Source organism: Electrophorus electricus, chromosome 13 (genome assembly GCF_041902795.1).
Source record: "Electrophorus electricus isolate QZ-2024a chromosome 13, ASM4190279v1, whole genome shotgun sequence".
NCBI lineage: Eukaryota > Metazoa > Chordata > Actinopteri > Gymnotiformes > Gymnotidae > Electrophorus > Electrophorus electricus.
This window is the reverse complement of record NC_137509.1, coordinates 18,981,147-18,996,015: the sequence shown is the minus strand read 5'-3', so window position 1 is coordinate 18,996,015 and position 14,869 is coordinate 18,981,147. Positions and strand designations below refer to the sequence as shown.

The 14,869-nt window shown below is 36.9% G+C and overlaps 3 non-coding genes and 13 pseudogenes across 3 annotated transcripts; all 16 read right to left on the bottom strand.

Annotated features, from left to right (window-relative positions):
• Window positions 1-644: 644 nt before the first annotated feature.
• LOC145648043 (5S ribosomal RNA) lies at window positions 645-763 on the bottom strand. Its single transcript, XR_014116420.1, has one exon. It is a non-coding gene; the product is annotated as a 5S ribosomal RNA (ribosomal RNA).
• A 791-nt stretch (window positions 764-1,554) lies between these two features.
• LOC145647170 (5S ribosomal RNA) lies at window positions 1,555-1,673 on the bottom strand (annotated as a pseudogene).
• A 1,229-nt stretch (window positions 1,674-2,902) lies between these two features.
• LOC145648922 (5S ribosomal RNA) lies at window positions 2,903-3,021 on the bottom strand (annotated as a pseudogene).
• Window positions 3,022-3,812: 791 nt separating this feature from the next.
• On the bottom strand, window positions 3,813-3,931 carry LOC145647411 (5S ribosomal RNA; annotated as a pseudogene).
• A 791-nt stretch (window positions 3,932-4,722) lies between these two features.
• Window positions 4,723-4,841, bottom strand: LOC145648921 (5S ribosomal RNA; annotated as a pseudogene).
• Window positions 4,842-5,631: 790 nt separating this feature from the next.
• Window positions 5,632-5,750, bottom strand: LOC145647871 (5S ribosomal RNA; annotated as a pseudogene).
• Window positions 5,751-6,540: 790 nt separating this feature from the next.
• LOC145647870 (5S ribosomal RNA) lies at window positions 6,541-6,659 on the bottom strand (annotated as a pseudogene).
• Window positions 6,660-7,450: 791 nt separating this feature from the next.
• LOC145647409 (5S ribosomal RNA) lies at window positions 7,451-7,569 on the bottom strand (annotated as a pseudogene).
• Window positions 7,570-8,359: 790 nt separating this feature from the next.
• Window positions 8,360-8,478, bottom strand: LOC145647869 (5S ribosomal RNA; annotated as a pseudogene).
• Window positions 8,479-9,269: 791 nt separating this feature from the next.
• On the bottom strand, window positions 9,270-9,388 carry LOC145647678 (5S ribosomal RNA; annotated as a pseudogene).
• A 790-nt stretch (window positions 9,389-10,178) lies between these two features.
• On the bottom strand, window positions 10,179-10,297 carry LOC145647269 (5S ribosomal RNA; annotated as a pseudogene).
• A 791-nt stretch (window positions 10,298-11,088) lies between these two features.
• On the bottom strand, window positions 11,089-11,207 carry LOC145649155 (5S ribosomal RNA; annotated as a pseudogene).
• Window positions 11,208-11,997: 790 nt separating this feature from the next.
• LOC145648031 (5S ribosomal RNA) lies at window positions 11,998-12,116 on the bottom strand. Its single transcript, XR_014116419.1, has one exon. It is a non-coding gene; the product is annotated as a 5S ribosomal RNA (ribosomal RNA).
• A 790-nt stretch (window positions 12,117-12,906) lies between these two features.
• On the bottom strand, window positions 12,907-13,025 carry LOC145649937 (5S ribosomal RNA; annotated as a pseudogene).
• A 790-nt stretch (window positions 13,026-13,815) lies between these two features.
• LOC145649740 (5S ribosomal RNA) lies at window positions 13,816-13,934 on the bottom strand (annotated as a pseudogene).
• Window positions 13,935-14,724: 790 nt separating this feature from the next.
• LOC145648019 (5S ribosomal RNA) lies at window positions 14,725-14,843 on the bottom strand. The gene has a single exon (XR_014116416.1). It is a non-coding gene; the product is annotated as a 5S ribosomal RNA (ribosomal RNA).
• Window positions 14,844-14,869: the final 26 nt, after the last annotated feature.

Sequence of the window (14,869 nt, the reverse complement as noted above, 5' to 3'; positions counted from 1 at the left end):
GTATACGGAGGCACTAACAGACAGTTTTTTGATGAATCACTGCACTTCACATTCAGGCATGTGAGTTGGAGAGTAAATGAAAGTGATGCAAAAAAAACTTACAGCATCTGCTATTCCCAGGTGCTAACAGATAGTTTGAGTTAATTATTCACTGCACTTCAAATTTGAACATGATAGCTTGAACATAAATTAAAGGGATGCAATACAATCTTACAGCACCTGCTATTCCCTGGTACTAAAATATTTCTATTTAATCTGTACACTTCACATACAAGCTTGTCAGTTGCAGATTAAAGTAAAGTGATGCAACAAAAACTTACAGCATCTGCTATTCCCAGGTGCTAACAGATAGTTTTTTTAATTAATCACTGCATTTCACATCCTAGCATGTCATCTTGACAGTAAATTAAAGTGATTCAAGAGAAGCTTACAGCATCTCGTAGTCTAAGGTGCTAACAGATAGTTTTTGATGAATCACTGCACTTCACATTCAGGCATGTGAGTTGGAGAGTAAATGAAAGTGATGCAAAAAAAACTTACAGCATCGGCTATTCCCAGGTGCTAACAGATAGTTTTTTTTATTAATCACTGCACTTCACATTTGAGCATGTCAGCTTGAAAGTAAATTAAAGTGATGCAAGAAAAGCTTACAGCACCTGGTATTCCTAGGTAGGGTCCCACCTCAGTACTATCCAGGCCCAAACTTGCTTAGCTTCCAAGGTCAGATGAGATTGGGCGTTCTCAAGCTGGTGTGGCCGTAAGCCTTAAACACTTACTCAAATTTCCTAATCATAGCAAATATGATCAAAGACCAATCTGACAATTTTTTTTATTAATCCCTGCACTTGACATTCTAGAATGTTATCTTGAATGTAAATTAAATGATGCAATAAAAGCTTACAACATCTGGTATACGGAGGCACTAACAGACAGTTTTTTGATGAATCACTGCACTTCACATTCAGGCATGTGAGTTGGAGAGTAAATGAAAGTGATGCAAAAAAAACGTACAGCATCTGCTATTCCCAGGTGCTAACAGATAGTTTGAGTTAATTATTCACTGCACTTCAAATTTGAACATGATAGCTTGAACATAAATTAAAGGGATGCAATACAATCTTACAGCACCTGCTATTCCCTGGTACTAAAATATTTCTATTTAATCTGTACACTTCACATACAAGCTTGTCAGTTGCAGATTAAAGTAAAGTGATGCAACAAAAACTTACAGCATCTGCTATTCCCAGGTGCTAACAGATAGTTTTTTTAATTAATCACTGCATTTCACATCCTAGCATGTCATCTTGACAGTAAATTAAAGTGATTCAAGAGAAGCTTACAGCATCTCGTAGTCCAAGGTGCTAACAGATAGTTTTTGATGAATCACTGCACTTCACATTCAGGCATGTGAGTTGGAGAGTAAATGAGAGTGATGCAAAAAAAACTTACAGCATCGGCTATTCCCAGGTGCTAACAGATAGTTTTTTTTTATTAATCACTGCACTTCACATTTGAGCATGTCAGCTTGAAAGTAAATTAAAGTGATGCAAGAAAAGCTTACAGCACCTGGTATTCCTAGGTAGGGTCCCAACTCAGTACTATCCAGGCCCAATCTTGCTTAGCTTCCAAGGTCAGATGAGATTGGGCGTTCTCAAGATGGTTTGGCCATAAGCCTTAAACTCTTACTCAAATTGCCTAATCATAGCAAATATGAACAAAGACCAATCTGACAATTTTTTTTATTAATCCCTGCACTTGACATTCTAGAATGTTATCTTGAATGTAAATTAAATGATGCAATAAAAGCTTACAACATCTGGTATACGGAGGCACTAACAGACAGTTTTTTGATGAATCACTGCACTTCACATTCAGGCATGTGAGTTGGAGAGTAAATGAAAGTGATGCAAAAAAAACTTACAGCATCTGCTATTCCCAGGTGCTAACAGATAGTTTGAGTTAATTATTCACTGCACTTCAAATTTGAACATGATAGCTTGAACATAAATTAAAGGGATGCAATACAATCTTACAGCACCTGCTATTCCCTGGTACTAAAATATTTCTATTTAATCTGTACACTTCACATACAAGCTTGTCAGTTGCAGATTAAAGTAAAGTGATGCAACAAAAACTTACAGCATCTGCTATTCCCAGGTGCTAACAGATAGTTTTTTTAATTAATCACTGCATTTCACATCCTAGCATGTCATCTTGACAGTAAATTAAAGTGATTGAAGAGAAGCTTACAGCATCTCGTAGTCCAAGGTGCTAACAGATAGTTTTTGATGAATCACTGCACTTCACATTCAGGCATGTGAGTTGGAGAGTAAATGAAAGTGATGCAAAAAAAACGTACAGCATCGGCTATTCCCAGGTGCTAACAGATAGTTTGAGTTAATTATTCACTGCACTTCAAATTTGAACATGATAGCTTGAACATAAATTAAAGGGATGCAATACAATCTTACAGCACCTGCTATTCCCTGGTACTAAAATATTTCTATTTAATCTGTACACTTCACATACAAGCTTGTCAGTTGCAGATTAAAGTAAAGTGATGCAACAAAAACTTACAGCATCTGCTATTCCCAGGTGCTAACAGATAGTTTTTTTAATTAATCACTGCATTTCACATCCTAGCATGTCATCTTGACAGTAAATTAAAGTGATTCAAGAGAAGCTTACAGCATCTCGTAGTCCAAGGTGCTAACAGATAGTTTTTGATGAATCACTGCACTTCACATTCAGGCATGTGAGTTGGAGAGTAAATGAAAGTGATGCAAAAAAAACTTACAGCATCGGCTATTCCCAGGTGCTAACAGATAGTTTTTTTTTATTAATCACTGCACTTCACATTTGAGCATGTCAGCTTGAAAGTAAATTAAAGTGATGCAAGAAAAGCTTACAGCACCCGGTATTCCTAGATAGGGTCCCACCTCAGTACTATCCAGGCCCAAACTTACTTAGCTTCCAAGGTCAGATGAGATTGGGCGTTCTCAAGCTGGTGTGGCCGTAAGCCTTAAACACTTACTCAAATTTCCTAATCATAGCAAATATGATCAAAGACCAATCTGACAATTTTTTTTATTAATCCCTGCACTTGACATTCTAGAATGTTATCTTGAATGTAAATTAAATGATGCAATAAAAGCTTACAACATCTGGTATACGGAGGCACTAACAGACAGTTTTTTGATGAATCACTGCACTTCACATTCAGGCATGTGAGTTGGAGAGTAAATGAAAGTGATGCAAAAAAAACGTACAGCATCGGCTATTCCCAGGTGCTAACAGATAGTTTGAGTTAATTATTCACTGCACTTCAAATTTGAACATGATAGCTTGAACATAAATTAAAGGGATGCAATACAATCTTACAGCACCTGCTATTCCCTGGTACTAAAATATTTCTATTTAATCTGTACACTTCACATACAAGCTTGTCAGTTGCAGATTAAAGTAAAGTGATGCAACAAAAACTTACAGCATCTGCTATTCCCAGGTGCTAACAGATAGTTTTTTTAATTAATCACTGCATTTCACATCCTAGCATGTCATCTTGACAGTAAATTAAAGTGATTCAAGAGAAGCTTACAGCATCTCGTAGTCCAAGGTGCTAACAGATAGTTTTTGATGAATCACTGCACTTCACATTCAGGCATGTGAGTTGGAGAGTAAATGAAAGTGATGCAAAAAAAACTTACAGCATCGGCTATTCCCAGGTGCTAACAGATAGTTTTTTTTTATTAATCACTGCACTTCACATTTGAGCATGTCAGCTTGAAAGTAAATTAAAGTGATGCAAGAAAAGCTTACAGCACCCGGTATTCCTAGATAGGGTCCCACCTCAGTACTATCCAGGCCCAAACTTGCTTAGCTTCCAAGGTCAGATGAGATTGGGCGTTCTCAAGCTGGTGTGGCCGTAAGCCTTAAACACTTACTCAAATTTCCTAATCATAGCAAATATGATCAAAGACCAATCTGACAATTTTTTTTATTAATCCCTGCACTTGACATTCTAGAATGTTATCTTGAATGTAAATTAAATGATGCAATAAAAGCTTACAACATCTGGTATACGGAGGCACTAACAGACAGTTTTTTGATGAATCACTGCACTTCACATTCAGGCATGTGAGTTGGAGAGTAAATGAAAGTGATGCAAAAAAAACTTACAGCATCTGCTATTCCCAGGTGCTAACAGATAGTTTGAGTTAATTATTCACTGCACTTCAAATTTGAACATGATAGCTTGAACATAAATTAAAGGGATGCAATACAATCTTACAGCACCTGCTATTCCCTGGTACTAAAATATTTCTATTTAATCTGTACACTTCACATACAAGCTTGTCAGTTGCAGATTAAAGTAAAGTGATGCAACAAAAACTTACAGCATCTGCTATTCCCAGGTGCTAACAGATAGTTTTTTTAATTAATCACTGCATTTCTCATCCTAGCATGTCATCTTGACAGTAAATTAAAGTGATTCAAGAGAAGCTTACAGCATCTCGTAGTCCAAGGTGCTAACAGATAGTTTTTGATGAATCACTGCACTTCACATTCAGGCATGTGAGTTGGAGAGTAAATGAAAGTGATGCAAAAAAAACTTACAGCATCGGCTATTCCCAGGTGCTAACAGATAGTTTTTTTTTATTAATCACTGCACTTCACATTTGAGCATGTCAGCTTGAAAGTAAATTAAAGTGATGCAAGAAAAGCTTACAGCACCCGGTATTCCTAGATAGGGTCCCACCTCAGTACTATCCAGGCCCAAACTTACTTAGCTTCCAAGGTCAGATGAGATTGGGCGTTCTCAAGCTGGTGTGGCCGTAAGCCTTAAACACTTACTCAAATTTCCTAATCATAGCAAATATGATCAAAGACCAATCTGACAATTTTTTTTATTAATCCCTGCACTTGACATTCTAGAATGTTATCTTGAATGTAAATTAAATGATGCAATAAAAGCTTACAACATCTGGTATACGGAGGCACTAACAGACAGTTTTTTGATGAATCACTGCACTTCACATTCAGGCATGTGAGTTGGAGAGTAAATGAAAGTGATGCAAAAAAAACTTACAGCATCTGCTATTCCCAGGTGCTAACAGATAGTTTGAGTTAATTATTCACTGCACTTCAAATTTGAACATGATAGCTTGAACATAAATTAAAGGGATGCAATACAATCTTACAGCACCTGCTATTCCCTGGTACTAAAATATTTCTATTTAATCTGTACACTTCACATACAAGCTTGTCAGTTGCAGATTAAAGTAAAGTGATGCAACAAAAACTTACAGCATCTGCTATTCCCAGGTGCTAACAGATAGTTTTTTTAATTAATCACTGCATTTCACATCCTAGCATGTCATCTTGACAGTAAATTAAAGTGATTCAAGAGAAGCTTACAGCATCTCGTAGTCTAAGGTGCTAACAGATAGTTTTTGATGAATCACTGCACTTCACATTCAGGCATGTGAGTTGGAGAGTAAATGAAAGTGATGCAAAAAAAACTTACAGCATCGGCTATTCCCAGGTGCTAACAGATAGTTTTTTTTATTAATCACTGCACTTCACATTTGAGCATGTCAGCTTGAAAGTAAATTAAAGTGATGCAAGAAAAGCTTACAGCACCTGGTATTCCTAGGTAGGGTCCCACCTCAGTACTATCCAGGCCCAAACTTGCTTAGCTTCCAAGGTCAGATGAGACTGGGCGTTCTCAAGCTGGTGTGGCCGTAAGCCTTAAACACTTACTCAAATTTCCTAATCATAGCAAATATGATCAAAGACCAATCTGACAATTTTTTTTATTAATCCCTGCACTTGACATTCTAGAATGTTATCTTGAATGTAAATTAAATGATGCAATAAAAGCTTACAACATCTGGTATACGGAGGCACTAACAGACAGTTTTTTGATGAATCACTGCACTTCACATTCAGGCATGTGAGTTGGAGAGTAAATGAAAGTGATGCAAAAAAAACGTACAGCATCGGCTATTCCCAGGTGCTAACAGATAGTTTGAGTTAATTATTCACTGCACTTCAAATTTGAACATGATAGCTTGAACATAAATTAAAGGGATGCAATACAATCTTACAGCACCTGCTATTCCCTGGTACTAAAATATTTCTATTTAATCTGTACACTTCACATACAAGCTTGTCAGTTGCAGATTAAAGTAAAGTGATGCAACAAAAACTTACAGCATCTGCTATTCCCAGGTGCTAACAGATAGTTTTTTTAATTAATCACTGCATTTCACATCCTAGCATGTCATCTTGACAGTAAATTAAAGTGATTCAAGAGAAGCTTACAGCATCTCGTAGTCCAAGGTGCTAACAGATAGTTTTTGATGAATCACTGCACTTCACATTCAGGCATGTGAGTTGGAGAGTAAATGAAAGTGATGCAAAAAAAACTTACAGCATCGGCTATTCCCAGGTGCTAACAGATAGTTTTTTTTATTAATCACTGCACTTCACATTTGAGCATGTCAGCTTGAAAGTAAATTAAAGTGATGCAAGAAAAGCTTACAGCACCTGGTATTCCTAGGTAGGGTCCCACCTCAGTACTATCCAGGCCCAAACTTGCTTAGCTTCCAAGGTCAGATGAGACTGGGCGTTCTCAAGCTGGTGTGGCCGTAAGCCTTAAACACTTACTCAAATTTCCTAATCATAGCAAATATGATCAAAGACCAATCTGACAATTTTTTTTATTAATCCCTGCACTTGACATTCTAGAATGTTATCTTGAATGTAAATTAAATGATGCAATAAAAGCTTACAACATCTGGTATACGGAGGCACTAACAGACAGTTTTTTGATGAATCACTGCACTTCACATTCAGGCATGTGAGTTGGAGAGTAAATGAAAGTGATGCAAAAAAAACGTACAGCATCGGCTATTCCCAGGTGCTAACAGATAGTTTGAGTTAATTATTCACTGCACTTCAAATTTGAACATGATAGCTTGAACATAAATTAAAGGGATGCAATACAATCTTACAGCACCTGCTATTCCCTGGTACTAAAATATTTCTATTTAATCTGTACACTTCACATACAAGCTTGTCAGTTGCAGATTAAAGTAAAGTGATGCAACAAAAACTTACAGCATCTGCTATTCCCAGGTGCTAACAGATAGTTTTTTTAATTAATCACTGCATTTCACATCCTAGCATGTCATCTTGACAGTAAATTAAAGTGATTCAAGAGAAGCTTACAGCATCTCGTAGTCCAAGGTGCTAACAGATAGTTTTTGATGAATCACTGCACTTCACATTCAGGCATGTGAGTTGGAGAGTAAATGAAAGTGATGCAAAAAAAACTTACAGCATCGGCTATTCCCAGGTGCTAACAGATAGTTTTTTTTTATTAATCACTGCACTTCACATTTGAGCATGTCAGCTTGAAAGTAAATTAAAGTGATGCAAGAAAAGCTTACAGCACCCGGTATTCCTAGATAGGGTCCCACCTCAGTACTATCCAGGCCCAAACTTGCTTAGCTTCCAAGGTCAGATGAGATTGGGCGTTCTCAAGCTGGTGTGGCCGTAAGCCTTAAACACTTACTCAAATTTCCTAATCATAGCAAATATGATCAAAGACCAATCTGACAATTTTTTTTATTAATCCCTGCACTTGACATTCTAGAATGTTATCTTGAATGTAAATTAAATGATGCAATAAAAGCTTACAACATCTGGTATACGGAGGCACTAACAGACAGTTTTTTGATGAATCACTGCACTTCACATTCAGGCATGTGAGTTGGAGAGTAAATGAAAGTGATGCAAAAAAAACTTACAGCATCTGCTATTCCCAGGTGCTAACAGATAGTTTGAGTTAATTATTCACTGCACTTCAAATTTGAACATGATAGCTTGAACATAAATTAAAGGGATGCAATACAATCTTACAGCACCTGCTATTCCCTGGTACTAAAATATTTCTATTTAATCTGTACACTTCACATACAAGCTTGTCAGTTGCAGATTAAAGTAAAGTGATGCAACAAAAACTTACAGCATCTGCTATTCCCAGGTGCTAACAGATAGTTTTTTTAATTAATCACTGCATTTCACATCCTAGCATGTCATCTTGACAGTAAATTAAAGTGATTCAAGAGAAGCTTACAGCATCTCGTAGTCTAAGGTGCTAACAGATAGTTTTTGATGAATCACTGCACTTCACATTCAGGCATGTGAGTTGGAGAGTAAATGAAAGTGATGCAAAAAAAACTTACAGCATCGGCTATTCCCAGGTGCTAACAGATAGTTTTTTTTATTAATCACTGCACTTCACATTTGAGCATGTCAGCTTGAAAGTAAATTAAAGTGATGCAAGAAAAGCTTACAGCACCTGGTATTCCTAGGTAGGGTCCCACCTCAGTACTATCCAGGCCCAAACTTGCTTAGCTTCCAAGGTCAGATGAGACTGGGCGTTCTCAAGCTGGTGTGGCCGTAAGCCTTAAACACTTACTCAAATTTCCTAATCATAGCAAATATGATCAAAGACCAATCTGACAATTTTTTTTATTAATCCCTGCACTTGACATTCTAGAATGTTATCTTGAATGTAAATTAAATGATGCAATAAAAGCTTACAACATCTGGTATACGGAGGCACTAACAGACAGTTTTTTGATGAATCACTGCACTTCACATTCAGGCATGTGAGTTGGAGAGTAAATGAAAGTGATGCAAAAAAAACGTACAGCATCGGCTATTCCCAGGTGCTAACAGATAGTTTGAGTTAATTATTCACTGCACTTCAAATTTGAACATGATAGCTTGAACATAAATTAAAGGGATGCAATACAATCTTACAGCACCTGCTATTCCCTGGTACTAAAATATTTCTATTTAATCTGTACACTTCACATACAAGCTTGTCAGTTGCAGATTAAAGTAAAGTGATGCAACAAAAACTTACAGCATCTGCTATTCCCAGGTGCTAACAGATAGTTTTTTTAATTAATCACTGCATTTCACATCCTAGCATGTCATCTTGACAGTAAATTAAAGTGATTCAAGAGAAGCTTACAGCATCTCGTAGTCCAAGGTGCTAACAGATAGTTTTTGATGAATCACTGCACTTCACATTCAGGCATGTGAGTTGGAGAGTAAATGAAAGTGATGCAAAAAAAACTTACAGCATCGGCTATTCCCAGGTGCTAACAGATAGTTTTTTTTTATTAATCACTGCACTTCACATTTGAGCATGTCAGCTTGAAAGTAAATTAAAGTGATGCAAGAAAAGCTTACAGCACCCGGTATTCCTAGATAGGGTCCCACCTCAGTACTAGCCAGGCCCAAACTTGCTTAGCTTCCAAGGTCAGATGAGATTGGGCGTTCTCAAGCTGGTGTGGCCGTAAGCCTTAAACACTTACTCAAATTTCCTAATCATAGCAAATATGATCAAAGACCAATCTGACAATTTTTTTTATTAATCCCTGCACTTGACATTCTAGAATGTTATCTTGAATGTAAATTAAATGATGCAATAAAAGCTTACAACATCTGGTATACGGAGGCACTAACAGACAGTTTTTTGATGAATCACTGCACTTCACATTCAGGCATGTGAGTTGGAGAGTAAATGAAAGTGATGCAAAAAAAACTTACAGCATCTGCTATTCCCAGGTGCTAACAGATAGTTTGAGTTAATTATTCACTGCACTTCAAATTTGAACATGATAGCTTGAACATAAATTAAAGGGATGCAATACAATCTTACAGCACCTGCTATTCCCTGGTACTAAAATATTTCTATTTAATCTGTACACTTCACATACAAGCTTGTCAGTTGCAGATTAAAGTAAAGTGATGCAACAAAAACTTACAGCATCTGCTATTCCCAGGTGCTAACAGATAGTTTTTTTAATTAATCAATGCATTTCACATCCTAGCATGTCATCTTGACAGTAAATTAAAGTGATTCAAGAGAAGCTTACAGCATCTCGTAGTCTAAGGTGCTAACAGATAGTTTTTGATGAATCACTGCACTTCACATTCAGGCATGTGAGTTGGAGAGTAAATGAAAGTGATGCAAAAAAAACTTACAGCATCGGCTATTCCCAGGTGCTAACAGATAGTTTTTTTTATTAATCACTGCACTTCACATTTGAGCATGTCAGCTTGAAAGTAAATTAAAGTGATGCAAGAAAAGCTTACAGCACCTGGTATTCCTAGGTAGGGTCCCACCTCAGTACTATCCAGGCCCAAACTTGCTTAGCTTCCAAGGTCAGATGAGATTGGGCGTTCTCAAGATGGTTTGGCCGTAAGCCTTAAACTCTTACTCAAATTGCCTAATCATAGCAAATATGAACAAAGACCAATCTGACAATTTTTTTTATTAATCCCTGCACTTGACATTCTAGAATGTTATCTTGAATGTAAATTAAATGATGCAATAAAAGCTTACAACATCTGGTATACGGAGGCACTAACAGACAGTTTTTTGATGAATCACTGCACTTCACATTCAGGCATGTGAGTTGGAGAGTAAATGAAAGTGATGCAAAAAAAACGTACAGCATCGGCTATTCCCAGGTGCTAACAGATAGTTTGAGTTAATTATTCACTGCACTTCAAATTTGAACATGATAGCTTGAACATAAATTAAAGGGATGCAATACAATCTTACAGCACCTGCTATTCCCTGGTACTAAAATATTTCTATTTAATCTGTACACTTCACATACAAGCTTGTCAGTTGCAGATTAAAGTAAAGTGATGCAACAAAAACTTACAGCATCTGCTATTCCCAGGTGCTAACAGATAGTTTTTTTAATTAATCACTGCATTTCACATCCTAGCATGTCATCTTGACAGTAAATTAAAGTGATTCAAGAGAAGCTTACAGCATCTCGTAGTCCAAGGTGCTAACAGATAGTTTTTGATGAATCACTGCACTTCACATTCAGGCATGTGAGTTGGAGAGTAAATGAAAGTGATGCAAAAAAAACTTACAGCATCGGCTATTCCCAGGTGCTAACAGATAGTTTTTTTTTATTAATCACTGCACTTCACATTTGAGCATGTCAGCTTGAAAGTAAATTAAAGTGATGCAAGAAAAGCTTACAGCACCCGGTATTCCTAGATAGGGTCCCACCTCAGTACTATCCAGACCCAAACTTGCTTAGCTTCCAAGGTCAGATGAGATTGGGCGTTCTCAAGCTGGTGTGGCCGTAAGCCTTAAACACTTACTCAAATTTCCTAATCATAGCAAATATGATCAAAGACCAATCTGACAATTTTTTTTATTAATCCCTGCACTTGACATTCTAGAATGTTATCTTGAATGTAAATTAAATGATGCAATAAAACCTTACAACATCTGGTATACGGAGGCACTAACAGACAGTTTTTTGATGAATCACTGCACTTCACATTCAGGCATGTGAGTTGGAGAGTAAATGAAAGTGATGCAAAAAAAACGTACAGCATCGGCTATTCCCAGGTGCTAACAGATAGTTTGAGTTAATTATTCACTGCACTTCAAATTTGAACATGATAGCTTGAACATAAATTAAAGGGATGCAATACAATCTTACAGCACCTGCTATTCCCTGGTACTAAAATATTTCTATTTAATCTGTACACTTCACATACAAGCTTGTCAGTTGCAGATTAAAGTAAAGTGATGCAACAAAAACTTACAGCATCTGCTATTCCCAGGTGCTAACAGATAGTTTTTTTAATTAATCACTGCATTTCACATCCTAGCATGTCATCTTGATAGTAAATTAAAGTGATTGAAGAGAAGCTTACAGCATCTCGTAGTCCAAGGTGCTAACAGATAGTTTTTGATGAATCACTGCACTTCACATTCAGGCATGTGAGTTGGAGAGTAAATGAAAGTGATGCAAAAAAAACTTACAGCATCGGCTATTCCCAGGTGCTAACAGATAGTTTTTTTTATTAATCACTGCACTTCACATTTGAGCATGTCAGCTTGAAAGTAAATTAAAGTGATGCAAGAAAAGCTTACAGCACCTGGTATTCCTAGGTAGGGTCCCACCTCAGTACTATCCAGGCCCAAACTTGCTTAGCTTCCAAGGTCAGATGAGATTGGGCGTTCTCAAGCTGGTGTGGCCGTAAGCCTTAAACACTTACTCAAATTTCCTAATCATAGCAAATATGATCAAAGACCAATCTGACAATTTTTTTTATTAATCCCTGCACTTGACATTCTAGAATGTTATCTTGAATGTAAATTAAATGATGCAATAAAACCTTACAACATCTGGTATACGGAGGCACTAACAGACAGTTTTTTGATGAATCACTGCACTTCACATTCAGGCATGTGAGTTGGAGAGTAAATGAAAGTGATGCAAAAAAAACGTACAGCATCGGCTATTCCCAGGTGCTAACAGATAGTTTGAGTTAATTATTCACTGCACTTCAAATTTGAACATGATAGCTTGAACATAAATTAAAGGGATGCAATACAATCTTACAGCACCTGCTATTCCCTGGTACTAAAATATTTCTATTTAATCTGTACACTTCACATACAAGCTTGTCAGTTGCAGATTAAAGTAAAGTGATGCAACAAAAACTTACAGCATCTGCTATTCCCAGGTGCTAACAGATAGTTTTTTTAATTAATCACTGCATTTCACATCCTAGCATGTCATCTTGATAGTAAATTAAAGTGATTGAAGAGAAGCTTACAGCATCTCGTAGTCCAAGGTGCTAACAGATAGTTTTTGATGAATCACTGCACTTCACATTCAGGCATGTGAGTTGGAGAGTAAATGAAAGTGATGCAAAAAAAACTTACAGCATCGGCTATTCCCAGGTGCTAACAGATAGTTTTTTTTATTAATCACTGCACTTCACATTTGAGCATGTCAGCTTGAAAGTAAATTAAAGTGATGCAAGAAAAGCTTACAGCACCTGGTATTCCTAGGTAGGGTCCCACCTCAGTACTATCCAGGCCCAAACTTGCTTAGTTTCCAAGGTCAGATGAGATTGGGCGTTCTCAAGATGGTTTGGCCATAAGCCTTAAACACTTACTCAAATTGCCTAATCATAGCAAATATGAACAAAGACCAATCTGACAATTTTTTTTATTAATCCCTGCACTTGACATTCTAGAATGTTATCTTGAATGTAAATTAAATGATGCAATAAAAGCTTACAACATCTGGTATACGGAGGCACTAACAGACAGTTTTTTGATGAATCACTGCACTTCACATTCAGGCATGTGAGTTGGAGAGTAAATGAAAGTGATGCAAAAAAAACGTACAGCATCGGCTATTCCCAGGTGCTAACAGATAGTTTGAGTTAATTATTCACTGCACTTCAAATTTGAACATGATAGCTTGAACATAAATTAAAGGGATGCAATACAATCTTACAGCACCTGCTATTCCCTGGTACTAAAATATTTCTATTTAATCTGTACACTTCACATACAAGCTTGTCAGTTGCAGATTAAAGTAAAGTGATGCAACAAAAACTTACAGCATCTGCTATTCCCAGGTGCTAACAGATAGTTTTTTTAATTAATCACTGCATTTCACATCCTAGCATGTCATTTTGACAGTAAATTAAAGTGATTGAAGAGAAGCTTACAGCATCTCGTAGTCCAAGGTGCTAACAGATAGTTTTTGATGAATCACTGCACTTCACATTCAGGCATGTGAGTTGGAGAGTAAATGAAAGTGATGCAAAAAAAACTTACAGCATCGGCTATTCCCAGGTGCTAACAGATAGTTTTTTTTATTAATCACTGCACTTCACATTTGAGCATGTCAGCTTGAAAGTAAATTAAAGTGATGCAAGAAAAGCTTACAGCATCCGGTATTCCTAGATAGGGTCCCACCTCAGTACTATCCAGGCCCAAACTTGCTTAGCTTCCAAGGTCAGATGAGATTGGGCGTTCTCAAGCTGGTGTGGCCGTAAGCCTTAAACACTTACTCAAATTTCCTAATCATAGCAAATATGATCAAAGACCAATCTGACAATTTTTTTTATTAATCCCTGCACTTGACATTCTAGAATGTTATCTTGAATGTAAATTAAATGATGCAATAAAAGCTTACAACATCTGGTATACGGAGGCACTAACAGACAGTTTTTTGATGAATCACTGCACTTCACATTCAGGCATGTGAGTTGGAGAGTAAATGAAAGTGATGCAAAAAAAACGTACAGCATCTGCTATTCCCAGGTGCTAACAGATAGTTTGAGTTAATTATTCACTGCACTTCAAATTTGAACATGATAGCTTGAACATAAATTAAAGGGATGCAATACAATCTTACAGCACCTGCTATTCCCTGGTACTAAAATATTTCTATTTAATCTGTACACTTCACATACAAGCTTGTCAGTTGCAGATTAAAGTAAAGTGATGCAACAAAAACTTACAGCATCTGCTATTCCCAGGTGCTAACAGATAGTTTTTTTAATTAATCACTGCATTTCACATCCTAGCATGTCATCTTGACAGTAAATTAAAGTGATTCAAGAGAAGCTTACAGCATCTCGTAGTCTAAGGTGCTAACAGATAGTTTTTGATGAATCACTGCACTTCACATTCAGGCATGTGAGTTGGAGAGTAAATGAAAGTGATGCAAAAAAAACTTACAGCATCGGCTATTCCCAGGTGCTAACAGATAGTTTTTTTTATTAATCACTGCACTTCACATTTGAGCATGTCAGCTTGAAAGTAAATTAAAGTGATGCAAGAAAAGCTTACAGCACCTGGTATTCCTAGGTAGGGTCCCACCTCAGTACTATCCAGGCCCAAACTTGCTTAGCTTCCAAGGTCAGATGAGATTGGGCGTTCTCAAGCTGGTGTGGCCGTAAGCCTTAAACACTTACTCAAATTTCCTAA